At 46.2% G+C, this 25,335-nt stretch overlaps 1 protein-coding gene across 7 annotated transcripts in view; it reads left to right on the forward strand.

Moving 5' to 3' along the window:
- The window catches only part of SIPA1L3 (signal induced proliferation associated 1 like 3), a 300,743-nt gene that overhangs the window by 90,090 nt on the left and 185,318 nt on the right, over positions 1-25,335 (forward strand). The window contains exon 2 of one of the 7 annotated variants that reach the window (XM_054462532.2): positions 11,314-11,413. The exons of the other annotated variants lie outside the window; for them this stretch is intronic. The gene's annotated coding sequence lies outside the window, so the exon portion shown is untranslated. The remainder of the gene's footprint in view (positions 1-11,313; positions 11,414-25,335) is intronic. 7 annotated transcript variants of the gene reach the window in all.

Below are 25,335 nucleotides of genomic sequence, written 5' to 3' on the forward strand. Positions count from 1 at the left end.
CGAGATTGTGCCACTTCACTCCAGCCTGACGACAGACCGAGACTCCGTCTCAAAAAAAAAAAAAAAAAGAGAGAGAGAGAGAGTGCTCTTTGAACCTAGAGCACTGGTCTCCCAGTTGGTAGAAGGCCCCAAGTAGCACCTTGACAGGACCTGGTGTTGCCATTTAAACTTGGGCTGCTTGGATTCAAATCCCAGCCCTGGCTGGTAAGAGCTAGATAACCCTGGGCAAGTGGCTTTACCTCTCTGTGCCTTAGTTTCCACATCTGTACCAGAGAGAAGAATGCTTAGGGCACTACCAGGCACATGGTAGACATCAGTAAATATTCTTTTGATGAATGCATGAATGGAAAATCTGAGTCAGAAGCGACTCACGGCTTGTTAAACCTTTTTGGATTTGTATTGCCTAGAGTCCCTCCAGAAAAGCATTACTCTGTTACTGCAGGCTGAGATGACCCATTTCCGTGTTCCTCAGCCAGCCCTGTGTCTTATCTTCTAGGAAAGAATTCGTAGTAATTTTTTCCAGGAGTATGTGGTAGGACATAGTAATTTTGATCAGTAATGGAACCAGCCTAATATTATGGACATGTAAGAAAATGTCCATGTTTTTCAGAGCTGCAAACTGAAATGCATAAAGTTGAAATGACATGATATCCAGATGCATAAAGTTGAAATGACATGATATCCGGCATTTGCTTTAAAATACTTCAGGCCGGGTGCGGTGCCACACATGTGTATTCCCAGCACTTTGGGAGACCAAGGTGGGAGGATTGCTTGAGCTCAGAAGTTGGAGATCAGCCTGCGCAACATAGCAAGACCTCATCTCTACTAAAAGTAAAAATAAATCAATTAACCAGACATGGTGGGATATGCCTGTGGTCCCAGCTACTCAGGAGGCTGAGGCAGGAGGATCACTTGAGTCTGGGAGGTTGAGGCTGCAGTGAACCAAGATCACACCACTGTACCAGCCTGGGAGACAGAGCGAGACCCTGTCTAAAAGTAAATAAATATAATAAAATACTTTGGTAAGAAGGAAAAGGGGGAAAAATGAAGAAATAAAGAATAGATGAAGCTAATATGGCAGAATCTTGACAATTTTTGAATCTAGGTTTGGGTACATGGGAGTTCATTGTACCTTGCTTCCTACTTTTTTTTAGCATGTTAACAGAACAAAAACCAGCCCTATCTATCTCACACACACACACACACACACACACACACACACAGACTAAAAATTCTGTGATCGTGAAAAGCACTGCGATCCTGCTGCCCACAGACAGGTGGGAAGGCCCTGAGCCAGGGTGGCAATGGGTAAATGACCACCTTGCAGTTCTTTGTTCATCCCCTTTGTGAGGAGACCTTTTCTGGTTCAGCAACTAGACGGATAGTGGATTTCAGGCCAAAGCATCAATTTCTCATCTCTTTCCTGCTCAGGAGGAGGAGACCAAACCCCCCAGTGATTGACTCCTGGGATCCCTCTCACTGCTGGGCCCGGTTTTACCATGGGGTGGAGGGGGCCACAAGCTGCTCTTCTCCAGGGACCTGTGTGATGACGGCAAAAACGTAACTGGCCAATCTTCCACAGTGACTAAATATTCACTCCAGCCCCGCTCCTGGACGCACATGAGCAGTCTTGCCCATCCTTGTTAAACAGGCGACCGCCCCCAGCCTTCTCTCTAGTTGCACATGGAAGTGAGGGGTGGGCTGGTTTTCCAGTGCTCAACGTGCTCTTCATTCCGCTGCCTGTGGACATCAGGGAGGGGCTTCCGCAGTCCATCTGGCACTGGGTGGGTCTCAGTCCGGGCGGGCGATCCACCCAGGAACTGACCCCTGGTTGCTCCAGAAAGGTCATCGTTTAAGAATGTTTCTTGGGTAGCCCAGTGGGAGACCCACGTGTGCGTGTGGTCAGCTGTAGCTTCCGGCTGTCTCACTTCTGCTGAATTCCAGCAATTTCTCATTTCCTTTAGGAAACAGGATGAGTCTGGAGAGGAGTATGAAAAATCATGACAAACCTGGCGATAGGGACACTGGGAACCTAGCCCTGAATGAAGCTTATAGTTGGTCATGATTGCCAGGGTCTTGAACAGTGTGGACCAGGGGAAAGAAAGTACCTGGGGCCAGATGCCCTGGATTCAAATCCCACCACCCCCACTTAACACTTGTGACCTTGAGAAAGTTGCATAACCTCTCTGTGCCTCAGTTTGCTCATCTGTACAATGATGATAGTACCTGCCTCATAGGATTTAAGGATTAAATTAGATACTGTTATTTAAGTGTTTGAAACTGCCTCTTCTGTAGTAGTTCCTCAATTAATAGTGGCTATGACAGTATTATCATATCCTGTTGTAACGGGCATGCACAGTTAGGATTAAGAACCTTTGGTCAGCCTGGTGTGGTGGCTCACACCTGTAATCCCAGCACTTTGGGAGGCCGAGACAGGTGGATCACCTGAGGTCAGGAGTTTGAGACCAGCCTGGCCAACATGGTGAAACCCTGTCTCTACTAAAAATTTAAAAAATTAGCTGGGCATGGTGGTGGGTGCCTGTAATCCCAGCTACTCTGGAGGCTGAGGCAGGAGAATCGCTTGAACCCGGGAGGCAGAGGTTTCAGTGAGCCTAGATCACACTACTGCATTCCAGCCTGGGCAACAGAGTGAGCAGAGTGAGACTCTGTCTCCAAAAAAAAAAAAAAAAGAACCCTTGGTCTATAAATAGTGGTTCAGATGGAAGCACAAATTAGAGGAGAGAAAGAGGGGAGCACTTTTCTCCCCAGCAGTCCATGGTTTGAGGAAATAGCCTTAATTTTACTGTTGAAAAATGTTATTTTTCACTCGATGTTCAAAATCTCCTAGGAAAGCAGGGGCAAAAGACTTTTTTTCTTTTTTTTTTCCTCCTCATGCTTGGGCATGCAAAAGACTTTAAAGAGAGAAAATGTCTCTTCCCCACTTCTCTATATACATGCTGGGAAAAAAAAGACTGGAAGGAAATGAACCAATGTCTTAACAGTGGTTGCCCTTTGGTGGGCAGAGAATGAGTAACTCTATAATCTTCTTTGTACATTTATGTTCCAAGTTTATACATATATATAACTACATATATATAACTATATATATAACTACATATATATAACTATATATATAACTATATATATATAACTATATATATAACTATATATATATAACTATATATATAACTAACTATATATATAACTATATATATAACTATATATATAACTATATATATAACTATATATATAACTATATATAACTATATATATATAACTATATATATAACTATATATAACTATATATATATAACTATATATATAACTATATATATATAACTATATATATAACTATATATATAACTACATATATATAACTATATATAACTATATATATAACTATATATATATAACTATATATATAACTATATATAACTATATATATATAACTATATATATAACTATATATAACTATATATATAACTATATATATATAACTATATATATAACTATATATAACTATATATATAACTATATATATAACTATATATAACTATATATATAAAACTATATATATAACTATATATAACTATATAACTATATATATAACTATATATATAACTATATATATAACTATATATATAACTATATATATATAACTATATATAACTATATATATAACTATATATATAACTATATATATAACTATATATAACTATATATATAACTATATATAACTATATATAACTATATATAACTATATATATATAACTATATATATAACTATATATATATAACTATATATATAACTATATATATAACTATATATATAACTATATATATAACTATATATAACTATATATAACTATATATAACTATATATATAACTATATATAACTATATATATAACTATATATCTATAACTATATATAACTATATATCTATAACTATATATAACTATATATAAAACTATATAAAACTATATATATAAAACTATATATAACTCTATATATAACTCTATATGTAACTCTGTATGTAACTCTATATGTAACTCTCTATATATGTAACTCTATATGTAACTCTATATATAACTCTATATATGTAACTCTATATATAACTATATATAACTCTAACTCTATATATAACTCTATATGTAACTCTCTATATATAACTATATAACTATATATATAACTATATATGTAACTATATATGTAACTATATATGTAACTATATATGTAACTATAACTATATATGTAACTATATATATATATATACTACTTTCATAAACAGGAAAATTGTTAAAAAGTTAAGGAATCATGTGAGCTTGGCTTCTGGGGAGGTTGGGTGGAGTTATTTCAGAATAAAGCTCTCTGCTTAATGTTTGAGTGTCCAGAGAATTTTGCACTCCACCCTTCCTTAAGGTGTACTTGAGGCCTATAAAATTTCTACCTAGAAAGTTCTTGGTATCAAAGATGATCCCTCAAACTCCATTCCTCCACCTGCCCAACCTTGTTCTGGATATTTATGTTCTCTCCCATCTTTCTCTTGAGATGAAAGAACTCTAATTCTTTTGTGGTTCTTCTGATCTTGAGAAAGAACCACATTTTTTAAAACTTAAAAAAAATTTTCTGAGACAGGGTCTTGCCCTGTTGCCCAGGCTAGAGTGCAGTGGGACAATCATATCTCAGTTCAGCCTCAGCTTTTTAGCTCAGGTGATCCTCCTGCCTCAGCCTCCCAAATAGCTATGACCACAGGCATGTGCCACCATGCCTGGCTAATGGTTTTTATTATTCGTAGAGACTGCGTCTTGCTATGTTGCCCAGGCTGGTCTCAAACTCCTGGGCTCAAAGCAATCCTGCCGCCTCGGCCTCCCCAAGTGCTGGGATCACAGGCGTGAGCCACCGTGCCTGGCCCTGCAGTTTTTTAGTACTTTTTTATTATGATAAAATGTACATAACACAAAATTAACCATTTGAAAGTTTTATTGTGGCACAATATACATAACAAATTTTTTTTATATTTTATAATTAGCTTTAGCTTGATTATGGTGATTTTGTCACAATGTATACGTATATACAAGTTGTCCACCTTAAGTATAAACAGTTTTTGTCAGTTATACCTTTAAGGAAACTGTAAAAAAGAAAATATGCACAACTCATTTAGTAACCTAGAAGTCAAGTGTTTAATTTTCTGATATTTTATTATGCCCAGTTACATTACTGATAAATATAGTTACCAAAAAAATGTACCTTAAGTGTGCAGTTCAGTGGCATTCAGTACATTCACATGGTTGTGCATCCATCATCATCCATCCACAGAACATTTTTCATCTTGTAAACTGAAACTCTGTCTCTGAAAAACAGTATTCTCCATCCCCAAGCCCCCAGTCCCTGGAAGCCACCTATTTTCTGTTTCTATGGGATTGACAAATGTAAGTGTCTCCTATGAGTGGAATCATCCGGTATTTGTCCTTTTGTGACTGGCATATTTTATTATCATGTCTTTAAGGTTCATTCATGTTGTATATATCAGAATTTCCTTCCTTTATAAGGCTAAATAATATTCCAATTTGTATTTAAGGCTAAATAATAATGATATGTATCTATCACATTTTGTGGCCAGGTGCGGTGGCTCACACCTGTAATCCCAGCACTTTGGGAGTCTGAGGCAGGCGGATCACAAGGTCAACAGATCGAGACCATCCTGGCCAACATGGTGAAACCCTGTCGGTACTAAAAATACAAAAATTAGCTGGGAGTGGTGGTGTGCGCCTGTAGTCCCAGCTACTTGGGAGGCTGAGGCAGGAGACTCACTTGAACCTGGGAGGCGGAGGTTGCAGTGAGCCGAGATCACGCCACTGCACTCCAGCCTGGTGACAGAGCGAGACTCCATCAAAAAAAAAAAAAAAAAAAAAAAAAAAAAAAATATATATATATATATATATATATATATATATATATAATCTCTCTCTCTCTCTCTCTCTCTGTCACATTTTGCTTATCTGTTTATCTGTTGATGGACACTTGCGATGCTTCCACCTTTTGGCTATAGTGAATAATGCTGTTAACATTGGTGTACTGGCAGGGCACAGTGGCTCATGCCTGTAATCCCAGCACTTTGGGAGGCCAAGACAGGTGGATCACTTGAAGCCAGGAGTTCGAGACCAGCCTGGCCAATGTGGTGAAACCCGATCTCTACTAAAAATACAAAAAAATTAGCCAGGCGTGGTGGCATGCCCCTGTAGTCTCAGCTACATGGGGAGCTGAGGCATGAGAATTGCTTGAACCCAGGAGGTGGAGGTTGCAGTGAGCCAAGTTCACACACTCCAGCCTGGGCAACAGAGTAAGACTCCATCTCAAAAGATAAAATAAAAATAAGACTGAAAACAGGAGAGTTTATTCAGTAAACATCGACTGAAGACCCTACTTTGGGCCGGGCACCAATGAGCAAGGCAGGCACAGCTCCTCCCTGGTGGAGCCCACAGCTAGGGAGAAAACACAAGAACCGCAGAGCCATATGGATAAGTACTGTGTTCTGCATGCTCTGAAGAAGAATGGGATTTTTCAAGCTGTAGTACAGGGAGATTCACAGAGGCTCCCCAAGGAAGTATAGTTTAAGTGTCATTTTCTGGGTGCAAATGGAAAACGTGAATTTGGTGTACATCTCTAGATAAAGCCCCACTTCTGAATGATTCCAGCTGTGGGCAGGGATCCCCAGATGGGCGTTGCTATGGAAGCAGCTTGCACCTCTCACTTCCTGACTTGAGTTTATTTCCGAGTTTCCTGTGCCACCGCCAGTTCCCAGCTGTGAATACAGACGTGGCAGGGTCCCTTTTTCCTGCTGCCTCGTAGCTGCCCAGAGAACGGATGTGGCTGGAATCCAGCCCGGGAGCCTCCTCCCGACAGAGCTCGTTGTGGAACCTGCCATGTCGCAGTTTCTCTTCCATCCCGGCTCTTTCCTTTGTCCTCTCTCGGGACTATGCCAGCGTGCCCCAGCCTGTGTTTTGAAACTTTAGACCCCAGCTTGTATTTGATAGAGAAATGAGCTCATGAGGGCTTCCTCCACCACCCAGCAACCGGGGAAGTTGAGTCAAATCTCTTTCATTTCAGATCCATCCCCCACCCCCACCCCCAGGCCAGATTTGCCACCCTTCTGACAGAAACTGGGTTAGCTGTTCTCTGGGACTGTTTGTGAGGAAGGGACTTGTTGACCTGAACAAAGGAACTACAAACAAGATGGGGGAGGGGTGTGGCTGATTGCTCACTGGGATTGGGACTTTTCAGCTACCCTTCAGTGCTTTCTAATAGTAATTGCTAACGTGTTGAGAATTTACAGTGTGCTAGATAGTCTTTAAATCACTTTTAATCCATTTAACAGCTCAATCAAGTGTATATAATTATCCCCATTCTAGAGCTGGGGAGGCGGTGGGCAAGCTCGGCAAGTTGAGTCATTGGCCAAATTCCTGTACTGCAGCAATTTAGGCAAAAAGTGGGCATTTAACCAGAGGCTCCTGGGGCGGCCCAGAGACCTGAAGAAAGCCTCAGGACCAATCAGTTACTTGGTTGCAAGTAGCAAAAACACCAATTCAAACAGACATAAATTTAGGAGGAAGGATTGGCTCATTCAACTGGAAAGCCCAGAGGTGGGGCAGATGTCTGGGCTGTCTGGTCCAGGAGCCTGGGGCTACGGCCAGTGACCCATTTTCTTTCTGCCTCTTTATTGTTCCCTCTGATGTCAGTGTCATCCTCAAACCTGGCTCCCCTGAAAGTTGCACACCAGCTGCCAGCACCCGCTCAGGCTTGTGTCCTTATCCCTGTCCTGAGAGAAAAAGAAGGTATCTGTCCCCCAACTAGCATGCAAAACCTCAGAGCTCCTCTCTGATTGGACTAGCACTGATCATGTGATCTTCCCCGAACCAATCACTAATAAGAGGGGTGAGCTCACACTAGCAGGCTGGTTGCAAAACCTCCCATAGGGGAAGGGCGGGCTGGGTGCTGGGATTGGAACCAAGACTCGCATGCCACTGTATCTGCATTCTCTTCCTCACTCGTTCACTCCCCACCTCGAGATCTGCGTTATTCATTCTCTTATATTCAGCCTCTCTTTCTGCTTTGTTTTCTACTGGACAGGAAGCCTGGCCATCACAGATTGCTGAGCAATACACCTTTCAGTACAGGCCCCCAAAGAGAGTCACCGCATGTTCTCTCAGCCCGAGTCCAAAACAACCTGAGGAGGGGAGGGTGTCTCCCTCCGGACTAACCGGGGCTGAGGAAGGGGTTCTTGTGACAGGCTCAGCTGAGTCAGGTGTCCCCCACCCGCCCCCGGCCAATCAGCTACAGGCAGGGATGAGGTCATTGCTCCCTCTGTCCCCTGCCACGTGCCTACTATAACATCTTCATAGGACCTCTAAGCTGGAATCATTTAAGCAGGATGCCAAAGGACAGCAATTGGGCCACACTTCTTGACTGTAGTGACTCTAAAACCTCATTGCAGCTCTCTGCAGGAAGGCCAGCTCTTCAGTGTGGCCCCCCAGACATGCGTGCTCTGGCCCCTGCCTGCTGCCCGCCCCCACCCCCGCCTCATCCTGCAAATCCCTGCGCACCGCGCTCCAGCTGCCGGGCCTGCCTTCCTCGAATGCACCATGTCTGCGCCTTGCTCCTGGGCTGCTCTCTTGGCTCTCCCACCATGCTGCCCTCTACCCCTGCCCTTCTGGCCTGGCTGATGCCGACTCCTCCTTCAGATGTCTCCTTCAACACTCTCCCGGGGGGCTGCTCCGAAGCCCACCCCGTCCTTCTTCCCTGAGCTACTCATCTGACCTGATCAGGGCTTCCCCCTCCCCTTAATGTCAGCTCCATAAAGGCAGGAACCAAGTCTGTTTTGTTAAAGGTATGACCCTTTCCACCAAATATGCTCCTTACTAAATTTTGCTAAGGGAATGAATGAAGTGATAATAGTGACATAAGGAGAAAGGGAAAACGGAGCATAGTGAATTGCCTGTCACTCAGCTAGGAATCCTGGTACTGTGGGAGGCTGAGGTGGGCAGACTGCTGCAGGCCAGGAGTTCGAGACCAGCCTGGACAACATGCTGAAACCCCATCTCTCCAAACAATACAAAAATTAGCTGGGCATTGTAGTTTGCATCTGCAGTCCCAGCTACTTGGGAGGCTGAGGGGGGACGATTGCTTAAGCCCGGGAGGTTGAGCTATGATCCCGCCACTGCACTCCAAGCCTGGGCGACAGAGTGAGACGCTGTCTCAAAGAAAAATAAAAGCACCCAGATAAACAGGCGGTGAATGGTGGAGGAAAAAAACTGGGTGCCAAGACATCACGTAACTAGTTGGGGAGGTGATGCTGGGGCTGAGAGCATCAGTCAAAGTTTGCCGGTCTAGGGGAGTGGTGGTGGCAGGGGTGAGTCCAGGGTAGGGCTTGGGGACTGTATATAAAAAGAGCCTGAGGTGCGGTAGAGCCAGTCTGGAAGAACTGAAAGTCCTGAACATAGAAGCAGCGTGGGTGAGGTGGGGATGGAGCAGTAGAAGGTGCAAGAAGCAGACAGGGCCAATCATGCTTGACCTTGCAGACTTTGCAGGGTGTGGGGCATCACGCCTTTTACCTTCTTGGGAGTGGGGCACATTAAGAGAGGGGAGAGGGCAAGAAAGGTAGGAGGGCTTTGAATATTGGCATGAGAATACTGTCCAGGGAGATGACAGTCTCCCACACTGACATGGGCAGCATCTGTAGAAATAGGAAATACCTCTCAGACATGTGGAAAGATACCTGACTCTGGGCATAATAAGATAAATGCCAATTAAAATCATGCTGAGATACTACTTCGCACCTCTCAGAAGGGCAAGAGCACAAGGCGTGTGCATACGCTGTGGGCAGTGGTGCGGGGGGACAGCCAGGCTTCTCCGGAGCTAGTGGGAGGGAAAGCAGAACTGTTGCTTTGGTGGGGACTCTGGCCATTCCTGTGAGTATGACCCGGCACGCACCCACCCTTCACCCCGGCAGCTCCACTTCTAGGAAGCTTCACCTACACATGTTCCAAAGTGTGAGAAGTGATCTTTGTCCAAGGTTATTCATTACAGCAGTGTTTGTCAGAGCAGAAAAGGGGAAATGGCTTGTGTGTGCCTTAATAAGGCACTAGAGGAATCAGTTGGGTTTGTCTGTGCAGCAGAATACCTTGCGGCCGGGAAGGTAGAGTAAGGCCCTGATAGGAGGGGCCTTCCGTGTCTGTGGTGTGCTGCTAAGCAGGAAAATGAAAAGAACGTGGTGGCTCCCGCCTATAATCCCAGCACTTTGGGAGACCAAGGCAGACGGATCATTTGAGGTCAGGAGTTCAAGACCAGCCTGGCCAATGTGGTGAAACCCTGTCTCTACTAAAAATACAAAAATTAGCTGGGCATGGTGGCTGACGCCTGTAATCTCAGCACTTTGGGAGACCAAGGCAGGCAGATCATTTGAGGTCAGGAGTTCGAAACCAGCCTGGCCAACATGGTGAAACCCTGTCTCTACTAAAAAATACAAAAATTAGCCAGGTGTGGTGGTGTGCACCTGTAATCCCAGCTACTCTGGAGGCTGAGGCAGGAGAATCGCTTGAACCCGGGAGGCGGAGGTTGCAGTGAGTCGAGATCACACCATTGCACTTCAGTGCAGTGCGAAAGTGAAACTCTGTCTCAAAAAAAAAAAAAAAGAAAAGAAAAGAAAAAAACAAATCTTGTATTTGTAATTGCCCAGGGGAGGGGGGTTTTGGAAAATGTGAGGAGAATATAGGTTTTGTGAAGATTCCAATGCCAGTCAGCCCTGGAGCACTCTTTATTATTTATTATTATTATTAATTCTTCTTCTACCTTTTTTTACTTAACTTAAGCATACCCTGAGAGAGCACTCTTAACTGTCAAATTAGATCAACTTCGTTTTCCATACCAGGCACTGTGTTCTTGGCTACATGTGTGTAAGTATCTTGGTGTGTATGTGCATGTGTGTGCATATATGATTTAGTTACTTTATTGAGATCTCTGAGACACCACCTCTGAGCAGCCTTCCTCAGCACCCTGTCTAAAATGGCCCTCCCTGTCGCTGTCTCCTGCGTTATTTTTCTTCATGGCGTTTATCATGGTCTGATGTTCTATATTTGCTTTCTACACCATCCTCCTTGGAATGTGAGCTCCACGAAGGCAGGGATCTTTGTCTGTTTTGTTCCTTTCTGTATCCCCAGCATCTAGAGCAGTGCCTGGCCCATAGCAGTTGCTTTTTGAGTGCATGCTGAATGAATGTGAATGCGTCTGAAGACTGAATGCTATCCTCCTGTTACAGATGCGGACCTCAGGCCCCCAGAGGACTTGCCCCCTTTTCATGGACTCTAAGAAATGAAGAACAAACTGCAAAGCCCACTGGTGTTCTGACTGGGGAAGAGGTGAGAAATCACCGTAGGCTGCTTTTTTTTTTTTTCTTTTCTTTTTGAGATGGAGTCTTGCTCTGTTGCCCAGGCTGGAGTGCAGTGGCGCAATCTTGGCTCACCGCAACCTCCGCCTCCCGGGTTCAAGCAATTCTCCTGTCTCAGCCTCCCTAGTAACTGGGACTACAGGCACCTGCCACCATGCCCAGCTAATTTTTTGTATTTTTAGTAGAGACACGGTTTTACCATATTGGTCAGGCTGGTCTTGAACTCCTGACCTCAGGTGATCCACCCACCTCAGCCTCCCAAAGTGCTGGGATTGCAGACGTGAGCCACCACTCCTGGCTAGGCTACCTTTGAAGCTGTTAAAATTCTCCCTTTACCCCCATTCCTTTTTCTTTCTTTTTTTTCCCCTTAGAGACAGAAGTACAATGATGGGATCATAGCTCGCTGCAGCCTTGAACTCCTGGGCCCAAGAAATCCTCCTGCCTCAGCCTCTTGAGTAGCTGTGACTACAGGTGCATGCCACCAGGCCTAGCTAATTTTTAAATTTTTTTTGGTAGAGACAGGGTCTCCCTATGTTGCCCAGGCTGGTCTTGAACTCCTGGCCTCAAGCAATCTCCCCAGCTCAGCCTCCCAAAGTGCTGAGATTACAGGCATGAGCCACCATGCCTGGCCACATTCCTTTTTCAAAGTCACCTTGAGAGCTAGGAATACTAGCTGGGTCTCTTCTGCTGGGTCCTGCCTGTGAAGCACTGAGGAGCTTGCCTGCACCACAAAATTTCTCCAGCTGTCTGGGGTCCATCTCTCCTTCTTGCTTGAGCGACCCTTGTTCTGGCCTGTTTTTTTTTGTTTTTGTTTGTTTGTTTTTGAGACGGAGTCTTGCTCTGTCACCCAGGCTGGAGTACAATGGTGTGATCTCGGCTCACTGCAACCTCCGCCTCCCGGGTTCAAGTGATTCTCCTGCCTCAGTCTCCTGAGTAGCTGGATTACAGGTGCCTGCCACCACACCCAGCTAATTTTTGTTTTTTTTTTTAGTAGAGACGGGGTTTCACCATGTTGGTTAGGCTGGTCTCGAACTCCTGACCTTGTGATCTACCCACCTTGGCCTCCCAAAGTGCTAAGATTACAGGGATGAGCCACCACGCCCAGCCCTGTTCTGGGCTGTTATTCCATGTAGAATAGGTAGAGAGAGAAGGAAATTTCCAACGTGGAGGCACTCTCCTCTGGAGGGACCCCTCACTTAGGCTGTGTGCTTAATCTTATCAGAGTCCAATATGCCCAAGAGACCTCCTCAGACATGAGGAGTCGAGGATGTTGTTTATTTCTTCAGTATTTCCGTTGTAATAACATCTTTGCCAGTGTGCTTTTGAGGGTCCTTCTGTGCCAGTTACTTTGCCAACCGTTCAATTGCTGTTACCTCATTTAACCCTCTCAACAGCCCTATTGAGGGTGGATATTACTCCTCCCACCATGTTACTGATGAGGAAGCTTGGGATTCAGAATGGGCTGGTAACCAGCCACACGTCCACAGGATGCTAAGCCGCAGACCTGCGATTTGATGCTGGCTCTAGCCGACCACCAAGATGGTGCTCCCTGGCCTCGTTGCCGCACTGCTTCCCCATCTGCCTTGGGGATTTTCCCAGTGACCAGGAGGACAGGGTCTGGTTTTCTATGACGGCGTGATATGGATGGTTAATCATGTCACAAAGCCCTGCTGTCCGGCATGAGGCTTTGGTGGGTTGGAGGAAGGCGGGTGGAGAGTCTTCTGCTTGTTTATTTCTCATAGGTGTTTGCCACACAAGAGATCAAAATTCCGTTTCCTGTTGAGATTGGTTTCCATCTCTCTCCATTCATCTCTGACACTCCTTGTCTCTCTTAATTATGTCTTATACTGACGTCTATAACCCTGCTCAGCCCTATCCCTCCAGACCCCCTCCCAGCAGCAACTGCTGTTAGTAGAGCTATTAAGAACACAGGCCTGTAATCTCAGCACTTGAGGAAGCCGAGGCAGGAGGATTGCTTGAGCCCAGGAGTTTGAGACCAGCCTGGGCAATATAATGAGACTCTGTCTCTACTGAACATAAAAATTTTTAAATGAGCTGGGCATGTTGGCTTACGCTTATAACCCCAGCACTTTAGGAGGCCGAAGTGGGAGGATCACTGTAGCCCAGGAGTTTGAGGCTACAGTAAGCTAAAATCAAGTCACTGCACTCCAACCAAGGTGATAGAGAACCTGTCTCTCAAAATTAAAAAAAAAAAAGAGTCTGGGCACAGTGGCTCACGCTGGTAATCCCAGCACTTTGGGAGGCTGAGGCAGGTGGATCACCTGAGGTCAGGAGTTCAAGACCAGCCTGGCCAACATGGCGAAACCCTGTCCCTACTAAAAATAACAAAATTAGCTGGGTGTGGTGGCAGGCACCTGTAATCCCAGCAACTCGGGAGGCTGAGGCAGGAGAATCGCTTGAACCCAGGAGGCGGAGGTTGCAGTGAGCCGAGATTGCACCATTGCACTCCAGCCTGGGCAACAAGAGTGAAACTCTGTCTAAAAAACAAAACAAAACAAAACAAAAAAGAACGTACACACTCTGGAGTCAGGCTGCCTGGATGGAGCCCCGGCTCTATAGTTACCCACTGTGTGACCTTGGGTAAGTGACTCTGAGCCTCATGTTCTCCCCTGTAATATAGGGGTAATAATAACAGAACCTTCTTCCAGGGATGGTTGTGAGTATTCATCAAGATTGTGCTGAACCCAGGGTACAACTCATGGCAATGACCAACAAACAGGGTCTCTTTCTATGCACACAGAAATGTCTCTCCTTACATAGTTTGTTCTTTATTCACTGAGAAGACATGGATGTGTGCAGATATATCTTATTTTTTCTTAGAGCTGCTAGAACATTTATTTAGCAGATACTCTCTTGTGAGTGGCAGCACTCTTCCACAGTCCAGATATCCATTGTGAACAAGGTGAGAGCCCTGTACCCATAGAGCTCATATATTCATCAGCAAGACATAATAAAGCAACCAGTGGGCTGGGCCTAGTGGCTCACACCTGTAATGCCAACACTTTGGGAGGCCGAGGTGGGAGGATCGCTTGAGCCTAGGAATTCAAGACCAGCCTGGACAACATGGTGAAACCCCCTCTCTACAAAAAATAACAAAAATTAACCAGGCATGGTGATGTGTGCCTGTAGTCCCAGCTATTTGGGAGGCTAAGGTGGGAGAATCACTTGAGCCCAGAAGGTCCAGGCTGCAGTGAGCCATGATTGCACCACTTCACTCGAGCCTGAACAGTGGAGTGAGACCGTGTCTTGAAAAAAGGAAAAAAGTGGTCATGCTTACTGCTCTGTAGGGAATAAAAATAGATTGAAGTAGGGGCCCCATGATCTGAGTGGTCAGGGAAGGCCTCCCTGAGGAAGCCTGCCTTGAGAATAGCTAGAGCCACACGTGCAAAGGCCCCAGGGCAGGAATAAAATTGGAAAGTCAAGGCAGCCAGTGTGGTGGGAACATTTGGGTGATGGGGGAAGATGATGAGGCCCAAGATATGATGAAGAACTTTAAGCTGGAAAGCAGCTGGAGGTGATCCCTGTTTGATGTAATCCCTCTGGCTGTGGTGGAGAATAGAATGTAGGAAGGCAGAGGTGGCCTGGGGAGGCCAGAGAGGGATCTCATGAAGTTGTTAGGATGAAAGATGATGGTGGTGGCTTGGCCTGGGAGGGAGAAAGAGAGGAAATGAATTCAGGATGTATTTTGGAGGTGGTGGCAACAGGGTTTGCTGATGGACTTGCTGTGGAGGATGAGGGAAGGAGGTACAGGAAGGATTCTCCCATGTGTCTGCATCGTTGTTGGATTCCTGCTGACAGACACACGGGTTGTCTCCCGTGTCTCCCAACATGCATGAATGCACATCCTTGCTGGGCTGTGTCTTTTTTTTTTTTTTTTTTTTTGAGACAGGGTCTTTCTCTGTCACCCAGGCTGGAGTGCAGTGATGTGATCTCGGCTCACTGCAGCCTCGACCTTCCCAGCTCCTATCTCAAGCAACCTCAGCCTCCCAGATAGCTGGGACCACAGGTGCACACCCGCATGTCCAGCTGATTTTTTTTATTTTTTGTAGAGATGGGGGTCTCACTATGTTGCCCAGGCTGATTTCGAACTCCTGACCTCAAGCGTTCCTCCTACCTCAGTGTCCCAAAGCCCTGGGATTACAGGTGTGAGCTACCATGAGTCTTAAGCATTTCAGGTGGAGGGAAGCATCTGAGTAAAGGCTGGGGCCCTGTTCTGGTGCTGTACAGGGAACCTCCCCTGCTCCCAGCCCAGCTCAGGCCAGAGTGTGGGGTGAGGGGCAGAGTTGTCTCCTGGGCTGTGGAACAGCAGCATCCAACCTCAATCCACTACCTGAAGCATGTGGAGTTGCTGCCCATTTTGAGATTCTTTCATTTCCTCCATCCCCCGTCTTCTCCAGAGCTGCTTTCTCATCTGGCCAAGTCCATTCTCCCCACTCCCCCCTGCCCCGGTCCTCTCTCCTCCCCAGGTGAGTCCAGAGTTTCAGCTAATGTTGCAGTGGCAGATGCATCACATTGGATATCCTGCCATTCTCGGGCCCTTGCTGTCTGCATTTAGGTCAGCTTTGTTTTCCTGGGGACTGAAAGCAGTGGCTGGTGTGGCCTTTGGTTCTGGGCCAGCCTCACAAGGAGGCTGGACCTACAGGAAGTAAACGAGAGGCCTCTTGTTTGTATGAACTTGATTCTTCCACCTTCTTTGTCCCCTGTTCCCTTCTGTGTCGTGTTTCTGGCCTTGTTCTTGAGAGTGCAGGTCCCACAGGCAGTGGCCAGTGCTGCAGGCCTCCTTTGCCCTTTCTGAGGGGCTTTGTGCATCTGGGGTACTCTAGTCCACTCAGCCAGTGAGGGCAGCTTGGTCAGTGTGAGTTTAAAACAGCATGACCTCCGAGCTCCCGTTGCCTCCTGCTCCGAGTTTCTCTCTGGTGCTGCTGGCAGGTGCTGGGCCAGGCCACTTGTCCAAATTAGCATCTCTGGGAGTTTGCCTTCTGCCTACCCAAGGGCTGTAGAATAGGTGTCACAGATTACAAGAAGGTAAAAGTTGACACATTTCAGCTTGTACCAGGTCCAAAAAAAAAAAAAAAAAAAAGAACCACCTGAAGGAGAAAAATATAGAGCATTAATGAGCTCAACTCAGTACCCTCCCAAGTTGCTGGAGGACATGTGAATCACTGCAGCCTTTTTAGAGCATGGGCTGAAAAAAAAAATGTTTTATGAGCCGGTACATGTGTGTGATAAAACATTCAAATGGTACAAAAAAGGTATACAATAGTCTTCTTCCCCTACTTACGATCTCCCAGTCCCCTCCTGTGAGGACACTCATGTCACATATGTTCTTCCAGAGATGAGATGCTCAATACAAAAACAAGCATGTATTATATATGCAGTTCTGCACCTTCACCTGAAACCATTCCGAAATGTAACCATGTCATTTTTCATAAACAGCCTTTGACCCAGCACTGCAACTCCTGAGAATCTACCATGCAGAAGAAAAAAACAAGTAGCCTGAGCAGAAAAGGATATTTATTGCAGCATTGTTTGCAGTGGCAAAACAAAAAACAAACCCTGGAAATAAAACAAATGCCCATTTTTCAGGGAATGATTGAATAAAATATGGCACGTCTGTACTCTTGGCCTATCAGCCGCTAAAAAGAGTGGGTAGGAGCACTGCTTGCTGGCCTGGAGGCATTTCTGCGATGCATTTAAGGGGAAGCAAGATTCAGAGAAGTAAATTTGATAAGATCCTGTTGATGTAAAATACAGCGACAAAAGTCATTGTCATTTTGTTGGGGACAGTGGGTATCTAGTTCATTCTCTTCCACGTCACATGGCCAGCTCAGCCCGGCATTCTGCCTGGGAGACCTTGCCAGGATCTTTACTTGTGGTCAGAGTAAACTTCACCCACTGGTCATTATTAGAGGCCTGTCTGGGAGCATCCTCCACCCAGCCCACAGGTGGAGAGCCCATGGCATTCGTGCTGGTAAATGCTCACGTGGGCCTCTGTCAGGCTAGGAGAGGCCAGCCTGTTCCTGGGTGCCAGGTGCCATGGTGAGAATCACTTCTCACTGACCATGACAGGCAATCTGACCGATTTCCCAGTCACTTGGTAGGATGAACTAAGCGGAGTTTGGTGAGCTGGGAAGCGTGCAGCACCACCAAATCTGCCACTAACGAGACCAGCACAGAGGAATTACAGAAATGCTGAAGTCAGGACATCAGATCTCGGGCTGTGTTCCAGCTGAAGGTTCTGGGGGCAGAAAGCACAGGCAACAACTTAACGTCCACCCCGAGCTTAGCACACAGAGCCACCTGATGGAATGCTTCTCACGCCACATTCTTTTTTTTTTTTTTTAATGAGAGAGTCTTGCTCTGTTGCCTAGGCTGGAGTGCAGTGGTACAATCATAGCTCACTTCAGCCTCAACCTCCTGGGCTCAAACGATCCTCCCCCAGCTAATTTTTTTTTTTTTTTTTTTTTGAGATGGAGTCTCGCTCTGTCACCCAGGCTGGAGTGCAGTGGCGCCATCTCGGCTCACTGCAAGCTCCGCCTCCCAGGTTCACGCCATTTTCCTGCCTCAGCCTCCCAAGTAGCTAGGACTACAGGTGCCCGCCACCACGCCCGGCTAATTTTTTGTATTTGTAGTAGAGACGGGGTTTCACCATGTTAGCTAGGATGGTCTCCATCTCCTGACCTCATGATCCACCCACCTTGGCTTCCCAAAGTGCTGGGATTACAGGCATGAGCCACCGCGCCTGGCGGCCCAGCTAATTTTTAAAGATTTTTGGTTGAGATATGATCTGACTGTGTTGCCCAGTCTGGTCTCTAAACTCCTGGCCTCAAGCGATCCTTCTGCCTCAGCCTCCCAAAGTGCTGGGATTACAGGTGTGAGCCACCGCGCCCAGCTCCACACCAGGTTTAAATGCAAGTATCAGATCATTTCACTCGTTGCAATCACTAAATGACACAGCCTGCATTTCCTGGCTTATACGTATATATGTCATTCATTCTTACCAGAACAGTGGAAACGCTGCACAAAACCAACTTAAACTGTTTTCATTTCATATCTTGACATGTGCACCTTCTACCAATATTCTACTTTTGACTTACTGATGCCTAAGGAAGGAATGATAGGGAAAGGAACTGTGGGTTGCCGTATCTTTCTCTTGCCTTCCATGTCATCGTTCTGCATACCTAGTTGGCTAATCAGGGCAGTGTGGCAAGTAAAAAAGAATGTGGCTAGGTACGGTGACTCATGCCTGTAATTCCAGCACTTTGGGAGGCTGAGGTGGGCAGACTGCTTGACCCCAGGAGTTTGAGACCAGCCTGGGAAACATGGTGAAACTCTGTCACTACAAAAAATACAAAAACTAGCCGGGGATGGTGGTGTGCACCTGTGGTCCCAGCTACTCAGGTAGCTGTGGTAGGAGGACCATTTGAGCCTGGGAGGTCAAGGTTGCAGTGAGCTGTGATCAGGTCACAGCTCTCCAGCCTGGATGACAGAGCAAGATCCTGTTAAAAAAAAAAAAGAATGTAAGAGGTCTCCATGGTCTTCATGTTTCTTTCTGCATTTCATGTTTCATCGCCTTCCTTCTGCTGTGTTCGAAGCAACTCCTGGCTCTAATGGAGGGGCCTCTGGGGACTGTCAGTGTCCCCACTTACTCCCTTGTAGCTGTGATAATATGCTTACCTTATACTTTTTGCTTTCAATCTTGCTGAACTTGCATGCATCGTTGGTCTGCCGGAATCCTTCGCTCACAGGGGATCAGGAATACTGTGTGAGGATGCCATGACAAGGAGTGACAGGCACACACGTGGCTCGGATCTCTTCTGCTCACATGCATGCTCCATTGGCCCCGGACTTCGCTTACAAAATACGAGTTCAAAGATAAAATGATTTAGAATTTCAAGATGGCAACAGAGCATTTGACCAAGGGAAGGGCTAACAGCTGCTGGGGTCACATACCCATAAAGCTAGCCCCATCTGGGTTTGTTGCATGAAGTAACAAATACTCAGTTGGAGACAGGGTTCTGTTACCACCCCAATTTTAACTTACCTGACTTGGAGTAATAGCATTTCGTGCTAGGACTTAAAACACTTCTAAGGCCAGCTCTATTTTTAGTGGACTATATATACGAATCGAAACATAGTCAGTATCCTTACCTGTGCCTGTTTTTCTGCCATCCACTGGTGGGTAGTGGTCCATATTGGCAGATGACATCATCAACTACCCATTTATTCAAACCAGAAACATACACATATATAGCTATACATACTGTGAATTCACGTCTTCTTCTTTGAGATGGAGTCTCTGTCGCTGAGGCTAGAGTTCAGTGGCATGGTCTCGGCACACTGCAGCCTCCGCCTCCCAGATTCAAGCAATTCTCCTGCCTCAGGCTCCCCGGTAGCTGGGATTACGGGCACACGCCACCACGCTCAGCTAACTTTTGTATTTTTAGTAGAGATGGGGTTTTACCATGTTGGCCAGGCTGGTCTCGAACTCCTGACTTCAAGTGATCCTCCTGCCTTGTCCTCCCAAAGTGCTGGGATTAAAGGTGTGAGCCACCACACCTGGCCTTAAAGTGATTATTGATATATTTGGTTAATACCGGTCATGTTTGTAATTGTTTTCTACTCCTTACCAGAGACTTCTTTTTCTGCCTCCTCTGGCTTTTTTTTTTTTTTTTGAGACTGAGTCTCATTCTGTCTCCCAGGCTGGAGTGCAGTGGCGTGATCTCAGCCCACTGCAGCCTCTGGCTCCCAGGTTCAAGCAATTCTCCCACCTCAGCCTCCTGAGTAGCTGAGATTACGGGGGCACACCACCACACCTGGCTAATTTTTGCATTTTTGATAGAGACGGGGTTTCACCATGTTGGCCAGGCTGGTCTTGAACACCTGACCTCAGGTCATCCACCTGCCTTGGCCTCCCAAAGAGCTGGGATTACAGGCGTGAGCCACCTTGCCCAGCTTCATGTCTTTATTGAAAATACAAAAATAGGCCCTTCAAAGAAATAGAGCAGTGACTTTGTTTATTGAATTCGTGTAACAGGCATTTGCGGAACTGTTCTTGATGTCGTGTCGTACTCAATTTGAATCCAGCAGAAAGTCAGTTTGGAAAAACTGATGAGACCCTCTGAAGATTATTCTTAAATCTTCCTTTTCTACCACACACCCATGGCCAGTCCACCAGCAAGGCCTGTTTGTTCCTGAGCCTAAACAAATCTTTACCAGAGTCCTCCTTTCCTTCCACTGTCCTCACCCTGGGCCACCACCATATAGCAACAGCTATCTCCTTTTTTTTTTTTTTTTTTCTTTTGAGACAGAGTCTTGCTCTGTTGCCCAGGCTGGAGTGCAGTGTTGTCATTATAGCTCACTGCAGTCTCGAACTCCTGGGCTCAAGTGATCCTCCAGCCTCAGCCTCCTGAGTAGCTGGACTACAAGCATGTGCCACATGCCTGGCTAATTTTTTTTATTTTTATTTTTTGTAGAGACAGGGTCTTGCAGTGTTGCCCAGTCTGACTTCGAATTCCTGGGCTCAAGCGATCCTCCCATCTTGCCTCCCAAAGTGCTGGGATTACAGGCATGAACCACCGTGCCTGGCCTCTCTGTGCTTCTTTTGAACACTGGCAATCTCTGTGAAACAGCCAGAGGGATCTTTCGAAACTGTAAATGAGAACATATCATTCCCCTGCTTCCCATCACACTAAAAAGCATGTAGCTGACTGCGGCCACACAGCGCCTGGAGCACCAGCTATGTCTTGAGGCACACCCTCCCTTGCTGCAGCCATCCAGCCACATGGGCTCCCTGTTCTTTGAACAGACTCATTCATTCATCCTTCTCCATCTCCTGGGATTCTCTGATTTTTTTTTTTCTTAGAGAATTTATTACCAATCTAATCATTCGGTCTGGATAGCCCTTTGAGTGTCTTTTTTTTTTTTTTTTTTAGACAGAGTCTTGCTGTGTCACCCAGGCTGGAGTGCAGTGGTATGATCTTGGCTCATGGCAACCTCCGACTCCAAGGTTCAAGTGATTCTCATGCTGCAGCCTGCGGAGTAGCTGGGATCACAGGCGCGCACCATCACGCCCGGCAAATTTTTGTATTTTTAGTAGAGACAGGGTTTCACCATGTTGGCCAGGATGGTCTCAAACTCCTGACCTCAGGTGATCTGCCCGCCTCGGCTAGGATTACAGGCGTGAGTCACTGCACCCAGCCACGAATTTACTTTCTATCTCTATGGATTTGCCCATTCTGGACATTTCATGTAAATGGAACTGTATAATCCATGGTCTTTTGTGACCGGCTTTCACTCAGCATCATGTTTTCATGGCCCATCCATGTGACCCATGAATTCTTGCTTCATTCCTTTTATGGCTGAATATTCCATTGTATGGAGGTACCACATTTTGTTAATTCTTCAGCTAATGGACATTCTGGGATATCTTTACTCCCACTTTTCACATAGCTTCCTTCTGCTTTTTCTTTAGTTCTGGGCTTAAATTCATTCTGGTTCTCACCACTGAACTTATATATGTACCTGTTTGCCCTCTTCTTTACTCTGGTCCCCTAGTGTGGACGGTACATTTTGTGAAGGCAGGGACTGTGTCTGCTTTTGTTCACCGTACCTAGCATCCTACCTCACACAGTGTCCAGAGTGAGGTAGTGCCCATTGTTGAGTGAATGACTCAACATCTCATATATTTCTCACTTTACCTCTCCCTAAAGCAAAGTGATCGTAACCCCACTCTGTATCTGGGAACTTCTAGCTTTCTCCCTGGTGTTGAGGAGAGCAAGGTATCCTAAAGCATGAGGATACTTTAAATGGTGGCAGGTTACTAGAAGGATTTCTTTGGTGTAAAATACTGTCCCATCGCTCATCTGCTATGCAAGACTACCGGCTCATTTGAAAAGCCCATTTGGCTGCCAGTAACAGACACCGGAAATAACAGTGGTATAAACTCAGTGGAAGGCAGTTTCTGTCCTGAGTAAGACATCCAGAGATAGGCAGTCCATGCCTGGTGTGGCAGCTTCACAGTCATCAAGAAAAGCAGAGTCCTTTGATGCAGGGTCCTTCTGCTCACCATCCCTAGCACAGGGCCTTCGTCCTTAAGGTGGCTTCATGGCCCAGTGTGACTGCTGGAGTCAAGCTAGTGAGTCTGGAGTCCAGGTGAGAATAGGGTGAGGGAGAGGCACAAAAGCATAGTCCAGCTTTGCCTTTCTGCTGAGAAATTTTCCTCAAAGTCCCACAGCTTGTATTTACCTTGCATTGGCCATGCTGGCTGCAAGGGAGGTTGGGAAATGTAGTCTTAGCTGAGCATCCTGAGAAGGAAGAGAAGAATGGCTGCTGGGTGGGCACTTAGCAACTGGAGTTGGTTCATTTCCTGCCCACAGTACCGAGGTCCATCACAGCCAGCTTCTGCCCGTTGGCCTGGACCTTCAAGCCTTAAGTGACCAGAATCAGAGCACGGACTTTCTCTGTGTGTCTGGTTGACCAGAGGGTCGGATTTTGAGGCTTGTCAAGGGGCATCAGTTCAAGAAACCTACCATATCACCAGCTTTGGCCAGGTGCGGTGGCTCACACCTGTAATCTCAGCATTTCGTGAGGCTGAGGCAGGAGGATTCCCTGAGCTCACGAGTTTGAGACCAGCCTGGGCCACTTAGCAAGACCGTATCTGCACAAAATTTTTTTAAAAAACATTACCCAGGTGTGGTGATGCACACCTGTAGTCCCAGCTACTCAGGAGGCTGAGACAAGAGGATCGTCTGAGCCCAGGAGTTCAAGACTGCAGTGATCTATGACTGCACCACTGCACTCCACCCTGGGCAACAGAGTGAGACCCCGTCTCTCTCTCTATATATATAAATAAATAGAATCATGGTAGCTCACACTTAATGCATACTTAGTGCATAATAAGTCTTGTTCTAAACAATTTTTGTGGAGTAATTTTTTTACTTAATCCTCACAACACCCTTATTATTATCCCCATTTTAGAGATGAGGAAACTGAGGCACAGAGAGGTTAAGTAACCATAGACTTTCTCACTGTTAGTAATTTTTTTTTCCCTTCATTCTTCCCTTTCAATGTGTTATGAATAAGAGGATTACAAAATAAAGCCTGACCTATTTTGGTAGATTGACCACTGTTCTGTCTTCCATCTGATTAGCTGGGGTCTGGAGAGTGCTTTGTGGAAAAGCACCCAACAGTCGAAACCACATTGACAGGCTGTTTTCATAGGAGTGCAGGAAGGGGCTTAACTGTTGGCACATCCAGCAAATGGCTGGTGACAGGAACAAAAAGGATCCACAGCTATGCAGGATTTCCGTAGCCCGTGAGCCTGGGGCCAGCCGACCACAGTGCCTGTGTGCCAGTGGGCTGGGCCTGGCCTTTAAAATGGCAGTCACCCCGGCTGCCCTTAGTAGTGTGTTGAGGAGAAAGAAGCTATTCTCTCTTCAGGTCCCCAAGAATTAATTCGGGCACCAGGTCATCTTTCTAGCTGCCTCTGATCAGCCATGCTCAGTGGAAATCTTTGAGTCCCACAATTCATCTCTGAGTTGAGTCTTTTTTCTTTTTTGAGATGGAGTCTCACTCTGTCGTCCAGGCTGGAGTGCAGTGGCACTATCTTGGCTCACTGCAACCTCTGCCTCCAAGCAATTCTCCTGTCTCAGCCTCCCGAGTAGCTGGGACTACAGGCGTGTGCCACCACACCCAGCTAATTTTTATATTTTTAGCAGAGACAGGGTTTCGCCATGTTGGCCAGGCTGGTCTCAAACTCTTGACCTCAGGTGATCTGCCCGCCTCAGCCTCCCAAAGTGCTGGGATTATAGGCGTGAGCCACCACGCCCGGCTTTTAGCTGAGTCTTTTTGAGACCCCTTCAGGTCCATGTCGGTGGCTCTCTGCAGACTCTCCAGGGTGGTGGCACAGCACGTGGCCCCCGGCTGCAGCAGGTGTTTCAGTTAGGAATGATTCAGCTGCAGCTAGCAGAATTCATAAGTGGCATTGTCACCTCAACACATAGGCTGTCCTTTGTGTCATATAACAATGTCTGGAGAGAGACTGGCAGGTTCAGTGGCTGACAGGTCAACACCAGCACTGCTCTGACCGTCTTCCCGCCATGGCCTTAAGATGGCTTGTTGGACCCAGAGAACTCAGCCCTTCTAGTCTGGGCAGGGTAGTTCTGGGGACAAGGGGACTCTCTCAAATCCAGCTATCACATCTGCATATCTGCATTCCAAGCTGGAGAAAAGGCAGACTGGTGAAGGGGAAAATGACTGTTAGATGAGTCTGATCTTTTTTTTTTATTTTTTTTGAGACAGAATCTTGCTCTGTCGCCCAGGCTGCAATGCAGTGATGCAGTCATGACTCACTACAGCCTCGATCTCCTGGGCTCAAGTGATCTTCTTGCCTCAGCCTCCCAAGTAGCTGGGGCTACAGGTGCACGTCACCATGCCTGAGTAATTTTTCTATTTTTTTTTTTATAGATATGGGGTCTTGCTGTATTGCCCAGGCTGGTCTCTAACTCCTGGGCTCAAGCAATCTGCCTGCCTTGGCCTCCCAAAGTACTGGGATTACAGGCGTGAGCCACCACACCCCGCGTATGAATCCCATCCTTTTTGTGAGGAGAGGGGAAATGCTTCTCTAGAATTCCTGAATGAGAAACCTTTGCCCTCCCCAAGGTTCTGAAGATATGCACCTGTGCTGTCTTCTAGATATGTTCATATTTTTCCTTTTGCATTTAGGTCTTTGACCCATCTGACATTAATGTCTGTATGTGGAAGGAGACAGAGTTCAAGGCTAAGCTCATACTCTTCGCTGTTGCATTTAGTAGGCACCGTTGTTAGTGGTTCTAGAGCCAGACCCACTGGGTTCAAATCCCTCCTGGCTAT

This window comes from Pongo pygmaeus, chromosome 20 (genome assembly GCF_028885625.2).
Source record: "Pongo pygmaeus isolate AG05252 chromosome 20, NHGRI_mPonPyg2-v2.0_pri, whole genome shotgun sequence".
Classification (NCBI taxonomy): domain Eukaryota; kingdom Metazoa; phylum Chordata; class Mammalia; order Primates; family Hominidae; genus Pongo; species Pongo pygmaeus.